A 21,192-nucleotide genomic window follows, 5' to 3' on the forward strand; every position below is an offset into this window, starting at 1 on the left:
AAGAAAAGTGGTTTCGTGAAAATCGCAGAAAGTTTTTTTTCAGAAACTCCGGGGTGCCTGGAGGTCACGGTGCACCACGCGACAGTTGTATTCCAAAACTGAGTCACTCAGATTACACGAGTACCCAAGCATGCTTGAAACTCATTCAAATGCAAGTGCTTCTATCTGTTGTCTTGATTGTTTCCCACTCATTCCTTTCGGTTTGGATAACATGTCAAAATCCTATGCCTAGAGAACTTCAAGTAGAGTTCACGGAAATGCTCAGTGGACACCCCAGGTAGGATAAGGATCAGCATTTCCACACTACTCAGAGAATTTTTATTTTCAGGGATGGATTTTTAGCCCAATTCAAGTTGAAGAAAAGTGGTTTCGTGAAAATCGCAGAAAATTTTTTTTCAGAAACTCCGGGGTGCCTGGAGGTCGTGGTGCACCACGCGAAAGTTGTATTCCAAAACTGAGTCACTCAGATCAAACGAGTACCCAAGCATTCTTGAAACTCATTCAAATGCAAGTGCTTCTATCTGTTGTCTTGATTGTTTCCCAATCATTCCTTTTGGTTTGGGTAACATGTCAACATCCTATGCCCAGAGAACTTCAAGTAGAGTTCGCGGAAATGCTCAGTGGACACCCCAGGTAGGGTAAGGATCAGCATTTCCACACTATTCAGAGAATTTTTATTTTCAGGGATGGATTTTTAGCCCAATTCAAGTTGAAGAAAAGTGGTTTCGTAAAAATCGCAGAAAATTTTTTTTCAGAAACTCCGGAGTGCCTGGAGGTCGCGGTTTACCACGCGACAGTTGTATTCCAAAACTGAGTCACTCAGATCACACGAGTACCCAAGCATGCTTGAAACTCATTCAAATGCAAGTGCTTCTATCTGTTGTCTTGATTGTTTCCCAATCATTCCTTTTGGTTTGGGTAACATGTCAAAATCCTATGCCCAGAGAACTTCAAGTAGAGTTCGCGGAAATGCTCAGTGGACACCCCAGGTAGAGTAAGGATCAGCATTTCCACACTACTCAGAGAATTTTTATTTTCAGGGATGAATTTTTAGACCAATTCAAGTTGAAGAAAAGTGGTTTCGTGAAAATCGCAGAAAATTTTTTTTCAGAAACTCCGGGGTGCCTGGAGGTGGCGGTGCACCACGCGAAAGTTGTATTCCAAAACTGAGTCACTCAGATCACACGAGTACCCAAGCATGCTTGAAACTCATTCAAATGCAAGTGCTTCTATCTGTTGTCTTGATTGTTTCCCAATCATTCCTTTTGGTTTGGGTAACATGTCAAAATCCTATGCCCAGAGAACTTCAAGTAGAGTTCGCGGAAATGCTCAGTGGACACCCCAGGTAGGGTAAGGATCAGCATTTCCACACTACTCAGAGCATTTTTATTTTCAGGGTTGGATTTTTAGCCCAATTCAAGTTGAAGAAAAGTGGTTTCGTGAAAATCGCAGAAAGTTTTTTTTCAGAAACTCCGGGGTGCCTGGAGGTCACGGTGCACCACGCGACAGTTGTATTCCAAAACTGAGTCACTCAGATCACACGAGTACCCAAGCATGCTTGAAACTCATTCAAATGCAAGTGCTTCTATCTGTTGTCTTGATTGTTTCCCACTCATTCCTTTCGGTTTGGATAACATGTCAAAATCCTATGCCTAGAGAACTTCAAGTAGAGTTCACGGAAATGCTCAGTGGACACCCCAGGTAGGATAAGGATCAGCATTTCCACACTACTCAGAGAATGTTTATTTTCAGGGATGGATTTTTAGCCCAATTCAAGTTGAAGAAAACTGGTTTTGTGAAAATCGCAGAAAATTTTTTTTCAGAAACTCCGGGGTGCCTGGAGGTCGCGGTGCACCACGCGAAAGTTGTATTCCAAAACTGAGTCACTCAGATCAAACGAGTACCCAAGCATGCTTGAAACTCATTCAAATGCAAGTGCTTCTATCTGTTGTCTTGATTGTTTCCCAATCATTCCTTTTGGTTTGGGTAACATGTCAAAATCCTATGCCCAGAGAACTTCAAGTAGAGTTCGCGGAAATGCTCAGTGGACACCCCAGGTAGGGTAAGGATCAGCATTTCCACACTACTCAGAGAATTTTTATTTTCAGGGATGGATTTTTAGCCCAATTCAAGTTGAAGAAAAGTGGTTTCGTGAAAATCGCAGAAAATTTTTTTTCAGAAACTCCGGGGTGCCTGGAGGTCGCGGTGCACCACGCGACAGTTGTATTCCAAAACTGAGTCACTCAGATCACACGAGTACCCAGGCATGCTTGAAACTCATTCAAATGCAAGTGCTTCTATCTGTTGTCTTGATTGTTTCCCACTCATTCCTTTCGGTTTGGGTAACATGTCAAAATCCTATGCCCAGAGAACTTCAAGTAGAGTTCGCGGAAATGCTCAGTGGACACCCCAGGTAGGGTAAGGATCAGCATTTCCACACTATTCAGAGAATTTTTATTTTCAGGGATGGATTTTTAGCCCAATTCAAGTTGAAGAAAAGTGGTTTCGTGAAAATCGCAGAAAGTTTTTTTTCAGAAACTCCGGGGTGCCTGGAGGTGGCGGTGCACCACGCGAAAGTTGTATTCCAAAACTGAGTCACTCAGATCACACGAGTACCCAAGCATGCTTGAAACTCATTCAAATGCAAGTGCTTCTATCTGTTGTCTTGATTGTTTCCCAATCATTCCTTTTGGTTTGGGTAACATGTCAAAATCCTATGCCCAGAGAACTTCAAGTAGAGTTCGCGGAAATGCTCAGTGGACACCCCAGGTAGGGTAAGGATCAGCATTTCCACACTACTCAGAGCATTTTTATTTTCAGGGTTGGATTTTTAGCCCAATTCAAGTTGAAGAAAAGTGGTTTCGTGAAAATCGCAGAAAGTTTTTTTTCAGAAACTCCGGGGTGCCTGGAGGTCACGGTGCACCACGCGACAGTTGTATTCCAAAACTGAGTCACTCAGATCACACGAGTACCCAAGCATGCTTGAAACTCATTCAAATGCAAGTGCTTCTATCTGTTGTCTTGATTGTTTCCCACTCATTCCTTTCGGTTTGGATAACATGTCAAAATCCTATGCCTAGAGAACTTCAAGTAGAGTTCACGGAAATGCTCAGTGGACACCCCAGGTAGGATAAGGATCAGCATTTCCACACTACTCAGAGAATGTTTATTTTCAGGGATGGATTTTTAGCCCAATTCAAGTTGAAGAAAAGTGGTTTCGTGAAAATCGCAGAAAATTTTTTTTCAGAAACTCCGGGGTGCCTGGAGGTCGCGGTGCACCACGCGAAAGTTGTATTCCAAAACTGAGTCACTCAGATCAAACGAGTACCCAAGCATGCTTGAAACTCATTCAAATGCAAGTGATTCTATCTGTTGTCTTGATTGTTTCCCAATCATTCCTTTTGGTTTGGGTAACATGTCAAAATCCTATGCCCAGAGAACTTCAAGTAGATTTCGCGGAAATGCTCAGTGGACACCCCAGGTAGGGTAAGGATCAGCATTTCCACACTACTCAGAGAATTTTTATTTTCAGGGATGGATTTTTAGCCCAATTCAAGTTGAAGAAAAGTGGTTTCGTGAAAATCGCAGAAAATTTTTTTTCAGAAACTCCGGGGTGCCTGGAGGTCGCGGTGCACCACGCGACAGTTGTATTCCAAAACTGAGTCACTCAGATCACACGAGTACCCAGGCATGCTTGAAACTCATTCAAATGCAAGTGCTTCTATCTGTTGTCTTGATTGTTTCCCACTCATTCCTTTCGGTTTGGGTAACATGTCAAAATCCTATGCCCAGAGAACTTCAAGTAGAGTTCGCGGAAATGCTCAGTGGACACCCCAGGTAGGGTAAGGATCAGCATTTCCACACTATTCAGAGAATTTTTATTTTCAGGGATGGATTTTTAGCCCAATTCAAGTTGAAGAAAAGTGGTTTCGTGAAAATCGCAGAAAGTTTTTTTTCAGAAACTCCGGGGTGCCTGGAGGTCACGGTGCACCACGCGACAGTTGTATTCCAAAACTGAGTCACTCAGATCACACGAGTACCCAAGCATGCTTGAAACTCATTCAAATGCAAGTGCTTCTATCTGTTGTCTTGATTGTTTCCCACTCATTCCTTTCGGTTTGGATAACATGTCAAAATCCTATGCCTAGAGAACTTCAAGTGGAGTTCACGGAAATGCTCAGTGGACACCCCAGGTAGGATAAGGATCAGCATTTCCACACTACTCAGAGAATTTTTATTTTCAGGGATGGATTTTTAGCCCAATTCAAGTTGAAGAAAAGTGGTTTCGTGAAAATCGCAGAAAATTTTTTTTCAGAAACTCCGGGGTGCCTGGAGGTCGCGGTGCACCACGCGAAAGTTGTATTCCAAAACTGAGTCACTCAGATCAAACGAGTACCCAAGCATTCTTGAAACTCATTCAAATGCAAGTGCTTCTATCTGTTGTCTTGATTGTTTCCCAATCATTCCTTTTGGTTTGGGTAACATGTCAACATCCTATGCCCAGAGAACTTCAAGTAGAGTTCGCGGAAATGCTCAGTGGACACCCCAGGTAGGGTAAGGATCAGCATTTCCACACTATTCAGAGAATTTTTATTTTCAGGGATGGATTTTTAGCAAAATTCAAGTTGAAGAAAAGTGGTTTCGTAAAAATCGCAGAAAATTTTTTTTCAGAAACTCCGGAGTGCCTGGAGGTCGCGGTTTACCACGCGACAGTTGTATTCCAAAACTGAGTCACTCAGATCACACGAGTACCCAAGCATGCTTGAAACTCATTCAAATGCAAGTGCTTCTATCTGTTGTCTTGATTGTTTCCCAATCATTCCTTTTGGTTTGGGTAACATGTCAAAATCCTATGCCCAGAGAACTTCAAGTAGAGTTCGCGGAAATGCTCAGTGGACACCCCAGGTAGAGTAAGGATCAGCATTTCCACACTACTCAGAGAATTTTTATTTTCAGGGATGAATTTTTAGACCAATTCAAGTTGAAGAAAAGTGGTTTCGTGAAAATCGCAGAAAATTTTTTTTCAGAAACTCCGGGGTGCCTGGAGGTGGCGGTGCACCACGCGAAAGTTGTATTCCAAAACTGAGTCACTCAGATCACACGAGTACCCAAGCATGCTTGAAACTCATTCAAATGCAAGTGCTTCTATCTGTTGTCTTGATTGTTTCCCAATCATTCCTTTTGGTTTGGGTAACATGTCAAAATCCTATGCCCAGAGAACTTCAAGTAGAGTTCACGGAAATGCTCAGTGGACACCCCAGGTAGGGTAAGGATCAGCATTTCCACACTACTCAGAGAATTTTTATTTTCAGGGATGGATTTTTAGCCCAATTCAAGTTGAAGAAAAGTGGTTTCGTGAAAATCGCAGAAAATTTTTTTTCAGAAACTCCGGGGTGCCTGGAGGTCGCGGTGCACCACGCGACAGTTGTATTCCAAAACTGAGTCACTCAGATCAAACGAGTACCCAAGCATTCTTGAAACTCATTCAAATGCAAGTGCTTCTATCTGTTGTCTTGATTGTTTCCCAATCATTCCTTTTGGTTTGGGTAACATGTCAACATCCTATGCCCAGAGAACTTCAAGTAGAGTTCGAGGAAATGCTCAGTGGACACCCCAGGTAGGGTAAGGATCAGCATTTCCACACTACTCAGAGAATTTTTATTTTCAGGGATGGATTTTTAGCCCAATTCAAGTTGAAGAAAAGTGGTTTCGTGAAAATCGCAGAAAATTTTTTTTCAGAAACTCCGGGGTGCCTGGAGGTCGCGGTGCACCACGCGAAAGTTGTATTCCAAAACTGAGTCACTCAGATCACACGAGTACCCAAGCATGCTTGAAACTCATTCAAATGCAAGTGCTTCAATCTGTTGTCTTGATTGTTTCCCACTCATTCCATTTGATTTGGGTAACATGTCAAAAAAATATGCCCAGAGAACTTCAACTAGAGTTCACGGAAATGCTCAGTGGACACCCCAGGTAGGGTAAGGATCAGCATTTCCACACTACTCAGAGAATTTTTATTTTCAGGGATGGATTTTAAGCCCAATTCAAGTTGAAGAAAAGTGGTTTCGTGAAAATCGCAGAAAAATTTTTTTCAGAAACTCCGGGGTGCCTGGAGGTCGCGGTGCACCACGCGAAAGTTGTATTCCAAAACTGAGTCACTCAGATCACACGAGTACCCAAGCATGCTTGAAACTCATTCAAATGCAAGTGCTTCTATCTGTTGTCTTGATTGTTTCCCAATCATTCCTTTTGGTTTGGGTAACATGTCAAAATCCTATGCCTAGAGAACTTCAAGTAGAGTTCGCAGAAATGCTCAGTGGACACCCCAGGTAGGGTAAGGATCAGCATTTCCACACTACTCAGACAATTTTTAATTTCAGGGATGGATTTTTAGCCCAATTCAAGTTGAAGAAATGTGGTTTCGTGAAAATCGCAGAAATTTTTTTTTCAGAAACTCCGGGGTGCCTGGAGGTCGCGGTGCACCACGCGAAAGTTGTATTCCAAAACTGAGTCACTCAGATCACACGAGTACCCAAGCATGCTTGAAACTCATTCAAATGCAAGTGCTTCTATCTGCTGTCTTGATTGTTTCCCACTCATTCCTTTTGGTTTGGGTAACATGTCTAAATCCTATGCCCAGAGAACTTCAAGTAGAGTTCGCGGAAATGCTCAGTGGACACCCCAGGTAGGGTAAGGATCAGCATTTCCACACTACTCAGAGAATTTTTATTTTCAGGGATGGATTTTTAGCCCAATTCAAGTTGAAGAAAAGTGGTTTCGTGAAAATCGCAGAAAATTTTTTTTCAGAAACTCCGGGGTGCCTGGAGGTCGCGGTGCACCACGCGACAGTTGTATTCCAAAACTGAGTCACTCAGATCACACGAGTACCCAAGCATGCTTGAAACTCATTCAAATGCAAGTGCTTCTATCTGTTGTCTTGATTGTTTCCCACTCATTCCTTTCGGTTTGGATAACATGTCAAAATCCTATGCCTAGAGAACTTCAAGTAGAGTTCGCGGAAATGCTCAGTGGACACCCCAGGTAGGGTAAGGATCAGCATTTCCACACTACTCAGAGAATTTTTATTTTCAGGGATGGATTTTTAGCCCAATTCAAGTTGAAGAAAAGTGGTTTCGTGAAAATCGCAGAAAATTTTTTTTCAGAAGCTCTGGGGTGCCTGGAGGTCGCGGTGCACCACGCGACAGTTGTATTCCAAAACTGAGTCACTCAGATCACACGGGTACCCAAGCATGCTTGAAACTCATTCAAATGCAAGTGCTTCAATCTGTTGTCTTGATTGTTTCCCACTCATTCCATTTGATTTGGGTAACATGTCAAAATAATATGCCCAGAGAACTTCAACTAGAGTTCACGGAAATGCTCAGTGGACACCCCAGGTAGGATAAGGATCAGCATTTCCACACTACTCAGAGAATTTTTATTTTCAGGGATGAATTTTTAGCCCAATTCAAGTTGAAGAAAAGTGGTTTCGTGAAAATCGCAGAAAATTTTTTTTCAGAAACTCCGGGGTGCCTGGAGGTCGCGGTGCACCACGCGAAAGTTGTATTCCAAAACTGAGTCACTCAGATCACACGAGTACCCAAGCATGCTTGAAACTCATTCAAATGCAAGTGCTTCTATCTGTTGTCTTGATTGTTTCCCAATCATTCCTTTTGGTTTGGGTAACATGTCAAAATCCTATGCCCAGAGAACTTCAAGTAGAGTTCACGGAAATGCTCAGTGGACACCCCAGGTAGGGTAAGGATCAGCATTTCCACACTACTCAGAGAATTTTTATTTTCAGGGATGGATTTTTAGCCCAATTCAAGTTGAAGAAAAGTGGTTTCGTGAAAATCGCAGAAAATTTTTTTTCAGAAACTCCGGGGTGCCTGGAGGTCGCGGTGCACCACGCGAGAGTTGTATTCCAAAACTGAGTCACTCAGATCACACGAGTACCCAAGCATGCTTGAAACTCATTCAAATGCAAGTGCTTCTATCTGTTGTCTTGATTGTTTCCCAATCATTCCTTTTGGTTTGGGTAACATGTCAAAATCCTATGCCCAGAGAACTTCAAGTAGAGTTCGCGGAAATGCTCAGTGGACACCCCAGGTAGGGTAAGGATCAGCATTTCCACACTACTCAGAGAATTTTTATTTTCAGGGATGGATTTTTAGCCCAATTCAAGTTGAAGAAAAGTGGTTTCGTGAAAATCGCAGAAAATTTTTTTTCAGAAACTCCGGGGTGCCTGGAGGTCACGGTGCACCACGCGACAGTTGTATTCCAAAACTGAGTCACTCAGATCACAAGAGTACCCAAGCATGCTTGAAACTTATTCAAATGCAAGTGCTTCAATCTGTTGTCTTGATTGTTTCCCACTCATTCCATTTGATTTGGGTAACATGTCAAAATAATATGCCCAGAGAACTTCAACTAGAGTTCGCGGAAATGCTCAGTGGACACCCCAGGTAGGATAAGGATCAGCATTTCCACACTACTCAGAGAATTTTTATTTTCAGGGATGAATTTTTAGACCAATTCAAGTTGAAGAAAAGTGGTTTCGTGAAAATCGCAGAAAATTTTTTTTCAGAAACTCCGGGGTGCCTGGAGGTGGCGGTGCACCACGCGAAAGTTGTATTCCAAAACTGAGTCACTCAGATCACACGAGTACCCAAGCATGCTTGAAACTCATTCAAATGCAAGTGCTTCTATCTGTTGTCTTGATTGTTTCCCAATCATTCCTTTTGGTTTGGGTAACATGTCAAAATCCTATGCCCAGAGAACTTCAAGTAGAGTTCACGGAAATGCTCAGTGGACACCCCAGGTAGGGTAAGGATCAGCATTTCCACACTACTCAGAGAATTTTTATTTTCAGGGATGGATTTTTAGCCCAATTCAAGTTGAAGAAAAGTGGTTTCGTGAAAATCGCAGAAAATTTTTTTTCAGAAACTCCGGGGTGCCTGGAGGTCGCGGTGCACCACGCGAAAGTTGTATTCCAAAACTGAGTCACTCAGATCAAACGAGTACCCAAGCATTCTTGAAACTCATTCAAATGCAAGTGCTTCTATCTGTTGTCTTGATTGTTTCCCAATCATTCCTTTTGGTTTGGGTAACATGTCAACATCCTATGCCCAGAGAACTTCAAGTAGAGTTCGCGGAAATGCTCAGTGGACACCCCAGGTAGGGTAAGGATCAGCATTTCCACACTACTCAGAGAATTTTTATTTTCAGGGATGGATTTTTAGCCCAATTCAAGTTGAAGAAAAGTGGTTTCGTGAAAATCGCAGAAAATTTTTTTTCAGAAACTCCGGGGTGCCTGGAGGTCGCGGTGCACCACGCGAAAGTTGTATTCCAAAACTGAGTCACTCAGATCACACGAGTACCCAAGCATGCTTGAAACTCATTCAAATGCAAGTGCTTCTATCTGTTGTCTTGATTGTTTCCCAATCATTCCTTTTGGTTTGGGTAACATGTCAAAATCCTATGCCCAGAGAACTTCAAGTAGAGTTCGCGGAAATGCTCAGTGGACACCCCAGGTAGGGTAAGGATCAGCATTTCCACACTACTCAGAGAATTTTTATTTTCAGGGATGGATTTTTAGCCCAATTCAAGTTGAAGAAAAGTGGTTTCGTGAAAATCGCAGAAATTTTTTTTTCAGAAACTCCGGGGTGCCTGGAGGTCGCGGTGCACCACGCGAAAGTTGTATTCCAAAACTGAGTCACTCAGATCACACGAGTACCCAAGCATGCTTGAAACTCATTCAAATGCAAGTGCTTCAATCTGTTGTCTTGATTGTTTCCCACTCATTCCATTTGATTTGGGTAACATGTCAAAATCCTATGCCCAGAGAACTTCAACTAGAGTTCACGGAAATGCTCAGTGGACACCCCAGGTAGGATAAGGATCAGCATTTCCACACTACTCAGAGAATTTTTATTTTCAGGGATGGATTTTTAGCCCAATTCAAGTTGAAGAAAAGTGGTTTCGTGATAATCGCAGAAATTTTTTTTTCAGAAACTCCGGGGTGCCTGGAGGTCGCGGTGCACCACGCGAAAGTTGTATTCCAAAACTGAGTCACTCAGATCACACGAGTACCCAAGCATGCTTGAAACTCATTCAAATGCAAGTGCTTCTATCTGTTGTCTTGATTGTTTCCCACTCATTCCTTTCGGTTTGGATAACATGTCAAAATCCTATGCCTAGAGAACTTCAAGTAGAGTTTGCAGAAATGCTCAGTGGACACCCCAGGTAGGGTAAGGATCAGCATTTCCACACTACTCAGACAATTTTTAATTTCAGGGATGGATTTTTAGCCCAATTCAAGTTGAAGAAAAGTGGTTTCGTGAAAATCGCAGAAAATTTTTTTTCAGAAACTCCAGGGTGCCTGGAGGTCGCGGTGCACCACGCGAAAGTTGTATTCCAAAACTGAGTCACTCAGATCACACGAGTACCCAAGCATGCTTGAAACTCATTCAAATGCAAGTGCTTCTATCTGTTGTCTTGATTGTTTCCCACTCATTCCTTTTGGTTTGGGTAACATGTCTAAATCCTATGCCCAGAGAACTTCAAGTAGAGTTCGCGGAAATGCTCAGTGGACACCCCAGGTAGGGTAAGGATCAGCATTTCCACACTACTCAGAGAATTTTTATTTTCAGGGATGGATTTTTAGCCCAATTCAAGTTGAAGAAAATTGGTTTCGTGAAAATCGCAGAAAATTTTTTTTCAGAAACTCCGGGGTATCTGGAGGTCGCGGTGCACCACGCGAAAGTTGTATTCCAAAACTGAGTCACTCAGATCACACGAGTACCCAAGCATGCTTGAAACTCATTCAAATGCAAGTGCTTCTATCTGTTGTCTTGATTGTTTCCCAATCATTCCTTTTGGTTTGGGTAACATGTCAAAATCCTATGCCTAGAGAACTTCAAGTAGAGTTCGCAGAAATGCTCAGTGGACACCCCAGGTAGGGTAAGGATCAGCATTTCCACACTACTGAGACAATTTTTAATCTCAGGGATGGATTTTTAGCCCAATTCAAGTTGAAGAAAAGTGGTTTCGTGAAAATCGCAGAACATTTTTTTTCAGAAACTCCGGGGTGCCTGGAGGTCGCGGTGCACCACGCGAAAGTTGTATTCCAAAACTGAGTCACTCAGATCACACGAGTACCCAAGCATGCTTGAAACTCATTCAAATGCAAGTGCTTCTATCTGTTGTCTTGATTGTTTCCCACTCATTCCTTTTGGTTTGGGTAACATGTCTAAATCCTATGCCCAGAGAACTTCAAGTAGAGTTCGCGGAAATGCTCAGTGGACACCCCAGGTAGGGTAAGGATCAGCATTTCCACACTACTCAGAGAATTTTTATTTTCAGGGATGGATTTTTAGCCCAATTCAAGTTGAAGAAAAGTGGTTTCGTGAAAATCGCAGAAAATTTTTTTTCAGAAACTCCGGGGTGCCTGGAGGTCGCGGTGCACCACGCGACAGTTGTATTCCAAAACTGAGTCACTCAGATCACACGAGTACCTAAGCATGCTTGAAACTCATTCAAATGCAAGTGCTTCTATCTGTTGTCTTGATTGTTTCCCAATCATTCCTTTTGGTTTGGGTAACATGTCAAAATCCTATGCCCAGAGAACTTCAAGTAGAGTTCGCGGAAATGCTCAGTGGACACCCCAGGTAGGGTAAGGATCAGCATTTCCACACTACTCAGAGAATTTTTATTTTCAGGGATGGATTTTTAGCCCAATTCAAGTTGAAGAAAAGTGGTTTCGTGAAAATCGCAGAAATTTTTTTTTCAGAAACTCCGGGGTGCCTGGAGGTCGCGGTGCACCACGCGACAGTTGTATTCCAAAACTGAGTCACTCAGATCAAACGAGTACCCAAGCATTCTTGAAACTCATTCAAATGCAAGTGCTTCTATCTGTTGTCTTGATTGTTTCCCAATCATTCCTTTTGGTTTGGGTAACATGTCAACATCCTATGCCCAGAGAACTTCAAGTAGAGTTCGCGGAAATGCTCAGTGGACACCCCAGGTAGGGTAAGGATCAGCATTTCCACACTACTCAGAGAATTTTTATTTTCAGGGATGGATTTTTAGCCCAATTCAAGTTGAAGAAAAGTGGTTTCGTGAAAATCGCAGAAATTTTTTTTTCAGAAACTCCGGGGTGCCTGGAGGTCGCGGTGCACCACGCGACAGTTGTATTCCAAAACTGAGTCACTCAGATCACACGAGTACCCAAGCATGCTTGAAACTCATTCAAATGCAAGTGCTTCAATCTGTTGTCTTGATTGTTTCCCACTCATTCCATTTGATTTGGGTAACATGTCAAAATCCTATGCCCAGAGAACTTCAACTAGAGTTCACGGAAATGCTCAGTGGACACCCCAGGTAGGATAAGGATCAGCATTTCCACACTACTCAGAGAATTTTTATTTTCAGGGATGGATTTTTAGCCCAATTCAAGTTGAAGAAAAGTGGTTTCGTGATAATCGCAGAAATTTTTTTTTCAGAAACTCCGGGGTGCCTGGAGGTCGCGGTGCACCACGCGAAAGTTGTATTCCAAAACTGAGTCACTCAGATCACACGAGTACCCAAGCATGCTTGAAACTCATTCAAATGCAAGTGCTTCTATCTGTTGTCTTGATTGTTTCCCACTCGTTCCTTTTGGTTTGGGTAACATGTCTAAATCCTATGCCCAGAGAACTTCAAGTAGAGTTCGCGGAAATGCTCAGTGGACACCCCAGGTAGGGTAAGGATCAGCATTTCCACACTACTCAGAGAATTTTTATTTTCAGGGATGGATTTTTAGCCCAATTCAAGTTGAAGAAAAGTGGTTTCGTAAAAATCGTAGAAAATTTTTTTTCAGAAACTCCGGAGTGCCTGGAGGTCGCGGTGTACCACGCGACAGTTCAATTCCAAAACTGAGTCACTCAGATCACACGAGTACCCAAGCATGCTTGAAACTCATTCAAATGCAAGTGCTTCTATCTGTTGTCTTGATTGTTTCCCACTCATTCCTTTCGGTTTGGATAACATGTCAAAATCCTATGCCTAGAGAACTTCAAGTAGAGTTTGCAGAAATGCTCAGTGGACACCCCAGGTAGGGTAAGGATCAGCATTTCCACACTACTCAGACAATTTTTAATTTCAGGGATGGATTTTTAGCCCAATTCAAGTTGAAGAAAAGTGGTTTCGTGAAAATCGCAGAAAATTTTTTTTCAGAAACTCCGGGGTGCCTGGAGGTCGCGGTGCACCACGCGAAAGTTGTATTCCAAAACTGAGTCACTCAGATCACACGAGTACCCAAGCATGCTTGAAACTCATTCAAATGCAAGTGCTTCTATCTGTTGTCTTGATTGTTTCCCACTCATTCCTTTTGGTTTGGGTAACATGTCTAAATCCTATGCCCAGAGAACTTCAAGTAGAGTTCGCGGAAATGCTCAGTGGACACCCCAGGTAGGGTAAGGATCAGCATTTCCACACTACTCAGAGAATTTTTATTTTCAGGGATGGATTTTTAGCCCAATTCAAGTTGAAGAAAATTGGTTTCGTGAAAATCGCAGAAAATTTTTTTTCAGAAACTCCGGGGTATCTGGAGGTCGCGGTGCACCACGCGAAAGTTGTATTCCAAAACTGAGTCACTCAGATCACACGAGTACCCAAGCATGCTTGAAACTCATTCAAATGCAAGTGCTTCTATCTGTTGTCTTGATTGTTTCCCAATCATTCCTTTTGGTTTGGGTAACATGTCAAAATCCTATGCCTAGAGAACTTCAAGTAGAGTTCGCAGAAATGCTCAGTGGACACCCCAGGTAGGGTAAGGATCAGCATTTCCACACTACTGAGACAATTTTTAATCTCAGGGATGGATTTTTAGCCCAATTCAAGTTGAAGAAAAGTGGTTTCGTGAAAATCGCAGAAAATTTTTTTTCAGAAACTCCGGGGTGCCTGGAGGTCGCGGTGCACCACGCGAAAGTTGTATTCCAAAACTGAGTCACTCAGATCACACGAGTACCCAAGCATGCTTGAAACTCATTCAAATGCAAGTGCTTCTATCTGTTGTCTTGATTGTTTCCCACTCATTCCTTTTGGTTTGGGTAACATGTCTAAATCCTATGCCCAGAGAACTTCAAGTAGAGTTCGCGGAAATGCTCAGTGGACACCCCAGGTAGGGTAAGGATCAGCATTTCCACACTACTCAGAGAATTTTTATTTTCAGGGATGGATTTTTAGCCCAATTCAAGTTGAAGAAAAGTGGTTTCGTGAAAATCGCAGAAAATTTTTTTTCAGAAACTCCGGGGTGCCTGGAGGTCGCGGTGCACCACGCGACAGTTGTATTCCAAAACTGAGTCACTCAGATCACACGAGTACCTAAGCATGCTTGAAACTCATTCAAATGCAAGTGCTTCTATCTGTTGTCTTGATTGTTTCCCAATCATTCCTTTTGGTTTGGGTAACATGTCAAAATCCTATGCCCAGAGAACTTCAAGTAGAGTTCGCGGAAATGCTCAGTGGACACCCCAGGTAGGGTAAGGATCAGCATTTCCACACTACTCAGAGAATTTTTATTTTCAGGGATGGATTTTTAGCCCAATTCAAGTTGAAGAAAAGTGGTTTCGTGAAAATCGCAGACATTTTTTTTTCAGAAACTCCGGGGTGCCTGGAGGTCGCGGTGCACCACGCGACAGTTGTATTCCAAAACTGAGTCACTCAGATCAAACGAGTACCCAAGCATTCTTGAAACTCATTCAAATGCAAGTGCTTCTATCTGTTGTCTTGATTGTTTCCCAATCATTCCTTTTGGTTTGGGTAACATGTCAACATCCTATGCCCAGAGAACTTCAAGTAGAGTTCGCGGAAATGCTCAGTGGACACCCCAGGTAGGGTAAGGATCAGCATTTCCACACTACTCAGAGAATTTTTATTTTCAGGGATGGATTTTTAGCCCAATTCAAGTTGAAGAAAAGTGGTTTCGTGAAAATCGCAGAAATTTTTTTTTCAGAAACTCCGGGGTGCCTGGAGGTCGCGGTGCACCACGCGACAGTTGTATTCCAAAACTGAGTCACTCAGATCACACGAGTACCCAAGCATGCTTGAAACTCATTCAAATGCAAGTGCTTCAATCTGTTGTCTTGATTGTTTCCCACTCATTCCATTTGATTTGGGTAACATGTCAAAATCCTATGCCCAGAGAACTTCAACTAGAGTTCACGGAAATGCTCAGTGGACACCCCAGGTAGGATAAGGATCAGCATTTCCACACTACTCAGAGAATTTTTATTTTCAGGGATGGATTTTTAGCCCAATTCAAGTTGAAGAAAAGTGGTTTCGTGATAATCGCAGAAATTTTTTTTTCAGAAACTCCGGGGTGCCTGGAGGTCGCGGTGCACCACGCGAAAGTTGTATTCCAAAACTGAGTCACTCAGATCACACGAGTACCCAAGCATGCTTGAAACTCATTCAAATGCAAGTGCTTCTATCTGTTGTCTTGATTGTTTCCCACTCGTTCCTTTTGGTTTGGGTAACATGTCTAAATCCTATGCCCAGAGAACTTCAAGTAGAGTTCGCGGAAATGCTCAGTGGACACCCCAGGTAGGGTAAGGATCAGCATTTCCACACTACTCAGAGAATTTTTATTTTCAGGGATGGATTTTTAGCCCAATTCAAGTTGAAGAAAAGTGGTTTCGTAAAAATCGTAGAAAATTTTTTTTCAGAAACTCCGGAGTGCCTGGAGGTCGCGGTGTACCACGCGACAGTTCAATTCCAAAACTGAGTCACTCAGATCACACGAGTACCCAAGCATGCTTGAAACTCATTCAAATGCAAGTGCTTCTATCTGTTGTCTTGATTGTTTCCCACTCATTCCTTTCGGTTTGGATAACATGTCAAAATCCTATGCCTAGAGAACTTCAAGTAGAGTTTGCAGAAATGCTCAGTGGACACCCCAGGTAGGGTAAGGATCAGCATTTCCACACTACTCAGACAATTTTTAATTTCAGGGATGGATTTTTAGCCCAATTCAAGTTGAAGAAAAGTGGTTTCGTGAAAATCGCAGAAAATTTTTTTTCAGAAACTCCGGGGTGCCTGGAGGTCGCGGTGCACCACGCGAAAGTTGTATTCCAAAACTGAGTCACTCAGATCACACGAGTACCCAAGCATGCTTGAAACTCATTCAAATGCAAGTGCTTCTATCTGTTGTCTTGATTGTTTCCCACTCATTCCTTTTGGTTTGGGTAACATGTCTAAATCCTATGCCCAGAGAACTTCAAGTAGAGTTCGCGGAAATGCTCAGTGGACACCCCAGGTAGGGTAAGGATCAGCATTTCCACACTACTCAGAGAATTTTTATTTTCAGGGATGGATTTTTAGCCCAATTCAAGTTGAAGAAAATTGGTTTCGTGAAAATCGCAGAAAATTTTTTTTCAGAAACTCCGGGGTATCTGGAGGTCGCGGTGCACCACGCGAAAGTTGTATTCCAAAAGTGAGTCACTCAGATCACACGAGTACCCAAGCATGCTTGAAACTCATTCAAATGCAAGTGCTTCTATCTGTTGTCTTGATTGTTTCCCACTCATTCCTTTTGGTTTGGGTAACATGTCTAAATCCTATGCCCAGAGAACTTCAAGTAGAGTTCGCGGAAATGCTCAGTGGACACCCCAGGTAGGGTAAGGATCAGCATTTCCACACTACTCAGAGAATTTTTATTTTCAGGGATGGATTTTTAGCCCAATTCAAGTTGAAGAAAAGTGGTTTCGTGAAAATCGCAGAAAATTTTTTTTCAGAAACTCCGGGGTGCCTGGAGGTCGCGGTGCACCACGCGAGAGTTGTATTCCAAAACTGAGTCACTCAGATCACACGAGTACCCAAGCATGCTTGAAACTCATTCAAATGCAAGTGCTTCTATCTGTTGTCTTGATTGTTTCCCAATCATTCCTTTTGGTTTGGGTAACATGTCAAAATCCTATGCCCAGAGAACTTCAAGTAGAGTTCGCGGAAATGCTCAGTGGACACCCCAGGTAGGGTAAGGATCAGCATTTCCACACTACTCAGAGAATTTTTATTTTCAGGGATGGATTTTTAGCCCAATTCAAGTTGAAGAAAAGTGGTTTCGTGAAAATCGCAGAAAAATTTTTTTCAGAAACTCCGGGGTGCCTGGAGGTCGCGGTGCACCACGCGAAAGTTGTATTCCAAAACTGAGTCACTCAGATCAAACGAGTACCCAAGCATGCTTGAAACTCATTCAAATGCAAGTGCTTCAATCTGTTGTCTTGATTGTTTCCCACTCATTCCATTTGATTTGGGTAACATGTCAAAATAATATGCCCAGAGAACTTCAACTAGAGTTCACGGAAATGCTCAGTGGACACCCCAGGTAGGATAAGGATCAGCATTTCCACACTACTCAGAGAATTTTTATTTTCAGGGATGAATTTTTAGCCCAATTCAAGTTGAAGAAAAGTGGTTTCGTGAAAATCGCAGAAAATTTTTTTTCAGAAACTCCGGGGTGCCTGGAGGTCGCGGTGCACCACGCGAAAGTTGTATTCCAAAACTGAGTCACTCAGATCAAACGAGTACCCAAGCATTCTTGAAACTCATTCAAATGCAAGTGCTTCTATCTGTTGTCTTGATTGTTTCCCAATCATTCCTTTTGGTTTGGGTAACATGTCAACATCCTATGCCCAGAGAACTTCAAGTAGAGTTCGTGGAAATGCTCAGTGGACACCCCAGGTAGGGTAAGGATCAGCATTTCCACACTACTCAGAGAATTTTTATTTTCAGGGATGGATTTTTAGCCCAATTCAAGTTGAAGAAAAGTGGTTTCGTGAAAATCGCAGACATTTTTTTTTCAGAAACTCCGGGGTGCCTGGAGGTCGCGATGCACCACGCGACAGTTGTATTCCAAAACTGAGTCACTCAGATCACACGAGTACCCAAGCATGCTTGAAACTCATTCAAATGCAAGTGCTTCAATCTGTTGTCTTGATTGTTTCCCACTCATTCCATTTGATTTGGGTAACATGTCAAAATCCTATGCCCAGAGAACTTCAACTAGAGTTCACGGAAATGCTCAGTGGACACCCCAGGTAGGATAAGGATCAGCATTTCCACACTACTCAGAGAATTTTTATTTTCAGGGATGGATTTTTAGCCCAATTCAAGTTGAAGAAAAGTGGTTTCGTGAAAATCGCAGAAAATTTTTTTTCAGAAACTCCGGGGTGCCTGGAGGTCGCGGTGCACCACGCGAAAGTTGTATTCCAAAACTGAGTCACTCAGATCACACGAGTACCCAAGCATGCTTGAAACTCATTCAAATGCAAGTGCTTCTATCTGTTGTCTTGATTGTTTCCCACTCATTCCTTTCGGTTTGGGTAACATGTCAAAATCCTATGCCCAGAGAACTTCAAGTAGAGTTCGCACAAATGCTCAGTGGACACCCCAGGTAGGGTAAGGATCAGCATTTCCACACTACTCAGACAATTTTTAATTTCAGGGATGGATTTTTAGCCCAATTCAAGTTGAAGAAAAGTGGTTTCGTGAAAATCGCAGAAAATTTTTTTTCAGAAACTCCGGGGTGCCTGGAGGTCGCGGTGCACCACTCGACAGTTGTATTCCAAAACTGAGTCACTCAGATCACACGAGTACCCAAGCATGCTTGAAACTCATTCAAATGCAAGTGCTTCTATCTGTTGTCTTGATTGTTTCCCAATCATTCCTTTTGGTTTGGGTAACATGTCAAAATCCTATGCCCAGAGAACTTCAAGTAGAGTTCGCGGAAATGCTCAGTGGACACCCCAGGTAGGGTAAGGATCAGCATTTCCACACTACTCAGAGAATTTTTATTTTCAGGGATGGATTTTTAGCCCAATTCAAGTTGAAGAAAAGTGGTTTCGTGAAAATCGCAGAAATTTTTTTTTCAGAAACTCCGGGGTGCCTGGAGGTCGCGGTGCACCACGCGACAGTTGTATTCCAAAACTGAGTCACTCAGATCAAACGAGTACCCAAGCATTCTTGAAACTCATTCAAATGCAAGTGCTTCTATCTGTTGTCTTGATTGTTTCCCAATCATTCCTTTTGGTTTGGGTAACATGTCAACATCCTATGCCCAGAGAACTTCAAGTAGAGTTCGCGGAAATGCTCAGTGGACACCCCAGGTAGGGTAAGGATCAGCATTTCCACACTACTCAGAGAATTTTTATTTTCAGGGATGGATTTTTAGCCCAATTCAAGTTGAAGAAAAGTGGTTTCGTGAAAATCGCAGAAATTTTTTTTTCAGAAACTCCGGGGTGCCTGGAGGTCGCGGTGCACCACGCGACAGTTGTATTCCAAAACTGAGTCACTCAGATCACACGAGTACCCAAGCATGCTTGAAACTCATTCAAATGCAAGTGCTTCAATCTGTTGTCTTGATTGTTTCCCACTCATTCCATTTGATTTGGGTAACATGTCAAAATCCTATGCCCAGAGAACTTCAACTAGAGTTCACGGAAATGCTCAGTGGACACCCCAGGTAGGATAAGGATCAGCATTTCCACACTACTCAGAGAATTTTTATTTTCAGGGATGGATTTTTAGCCCAATTCAAGTTGAAGAAAAGTGGTTTCGTGATAATCGCAGAAATTTTTTTTTCAGAAACTCCGGGGTGCCTGGAGGTCGCGGTGCACCACGCGAAAGTTGTATTCCAAAACTGAGTCACTCAGATCACACGAGTACCCAAGCATGCTTGAAACTCATTCAAATGCAAGTGCTTCTATCTGTTGTCTTGATTGTTTCCCACTCGTTCCTTTTGGTTTGGGTAACATGTCTAAATCCTATGCCCAGAGAACTTCAAGTAGAGTTCGCGGAAATGCTCAGTGGACACCCCAGGTAGGGTAAGGATCAGCATTTCCACACTACTCAGAGAATTTTTATTTTCAGGGATGGATTTTTAGCCCAATTCAAGTTGAAGAAAAGTGGTTTCGTAAAAATCGTAGAAAATTTTTTTTCAGAAACTCCGGAGTGCCTGGAGGTCGCGGTGTACCACGCGACAGTTCAATTCCAAAACTGAGTCACTCAGATCACACGAGTACCCAAGCATGCTTGAAACTCATTCAAATGCAAGTGCTTCTATCTGTTGTCTTGATTGTTTCCCACTCATTCCTTTCGGTTTGGATAACATGTCAAAATCCTATGCCTAGAGAACTTCAAGTAGAGTTTGCAGAAATGCTCAGTGGACACCCCAGGTAGGGTAAGGATCAGCATTTCCACACTACTCAGACAATTTTTAATTTCAGGGATGGATTTTTAGCCCAATTCAAGTTGAAGAAAAGTGGTTTCGTGAAAATCGCAGAAAATTTTTTTTCAGAAACTCCGGGGTGCCTGGAGGTCGCGGTGCACCACGCGAAAGTTGTATTCCAAAACTGAGTCACTCAGATCACACGAGTACCCAAGCATGCTTGAAACTCATTCAAATGCAAGTGCTTCTATCTGTTGTCTTGATTGTTTCCCACTCATTCCTTTTGGTTTGGGTAACATGTCTAAATCCTATGCCCAGAGAACTTCAAGTAGAGTTCGCGGAAATGCTCAGTGGACACCCCAGGTAGGGTAAGGATCAGCATTTCCACACTACTCAGAGAATTTTTATTTTCAGGGATGGATTTTTAGCCCAATTCAAGTTGAAGAAAATTGGTTTCGTGAAAATCGCAGAAAATTTTTTTTCAGAAACTCCGGGGTATCTGGAGGTCGCGGTGCACCACGCGAAAGTTGTATTCCAAAACTGAGTCACTCAGATCACACGAGTACCCAAGCATGCTTGAAACTCATTCAAATGCAAGTGCTTCTATCTGTTGTCTTGATTGTTTCCCACTCATTCCTTTTGGTTTGGGTAACATGTCTAAATCCTATGCCCAGAGAACTTCAAGTAGAGTTCGCGGGAATGCTCAGTGGACACCCCAGGTAGGGTAAGGATCAGCATTTCCACACTACTCAGAGAATTTTTATTTTCAGGGATGGATTTTTAGCCCAATTCAAGTTGAAGAAAATTGGTTTCGTGAAAATCGCAGAAAATTTTTTTTCAGAAACTCCGGGGTATCTGGAGGTCGCGGTGCACCACGCGAAAGTTGTATTCCAAAAGTGAGTCACTCAGATCACACGAGTACCCAAGCATGCTTGAAACTCATTCAAATGCAAGTGCTTCTATCTGTTGTCTTGATTGTTTCCCAC

The sequence above is a fragment of the Lepisosteus oculatus genome, chromosome 1 (assembly GCF_040954835.1).
Source record: "Lepisosteus oculatus isolate fLepOcu1 chromosome 1, fLepOcu1.hap2, whole genome shotgun sequence".
NCBI classification, from domain to species: Eukaryota; Metazoa; Chordata; class Actinopteri; order Semionotiformes; family Lepisosteidae; genus Lepisosteus; species Lepisosteus oculatus.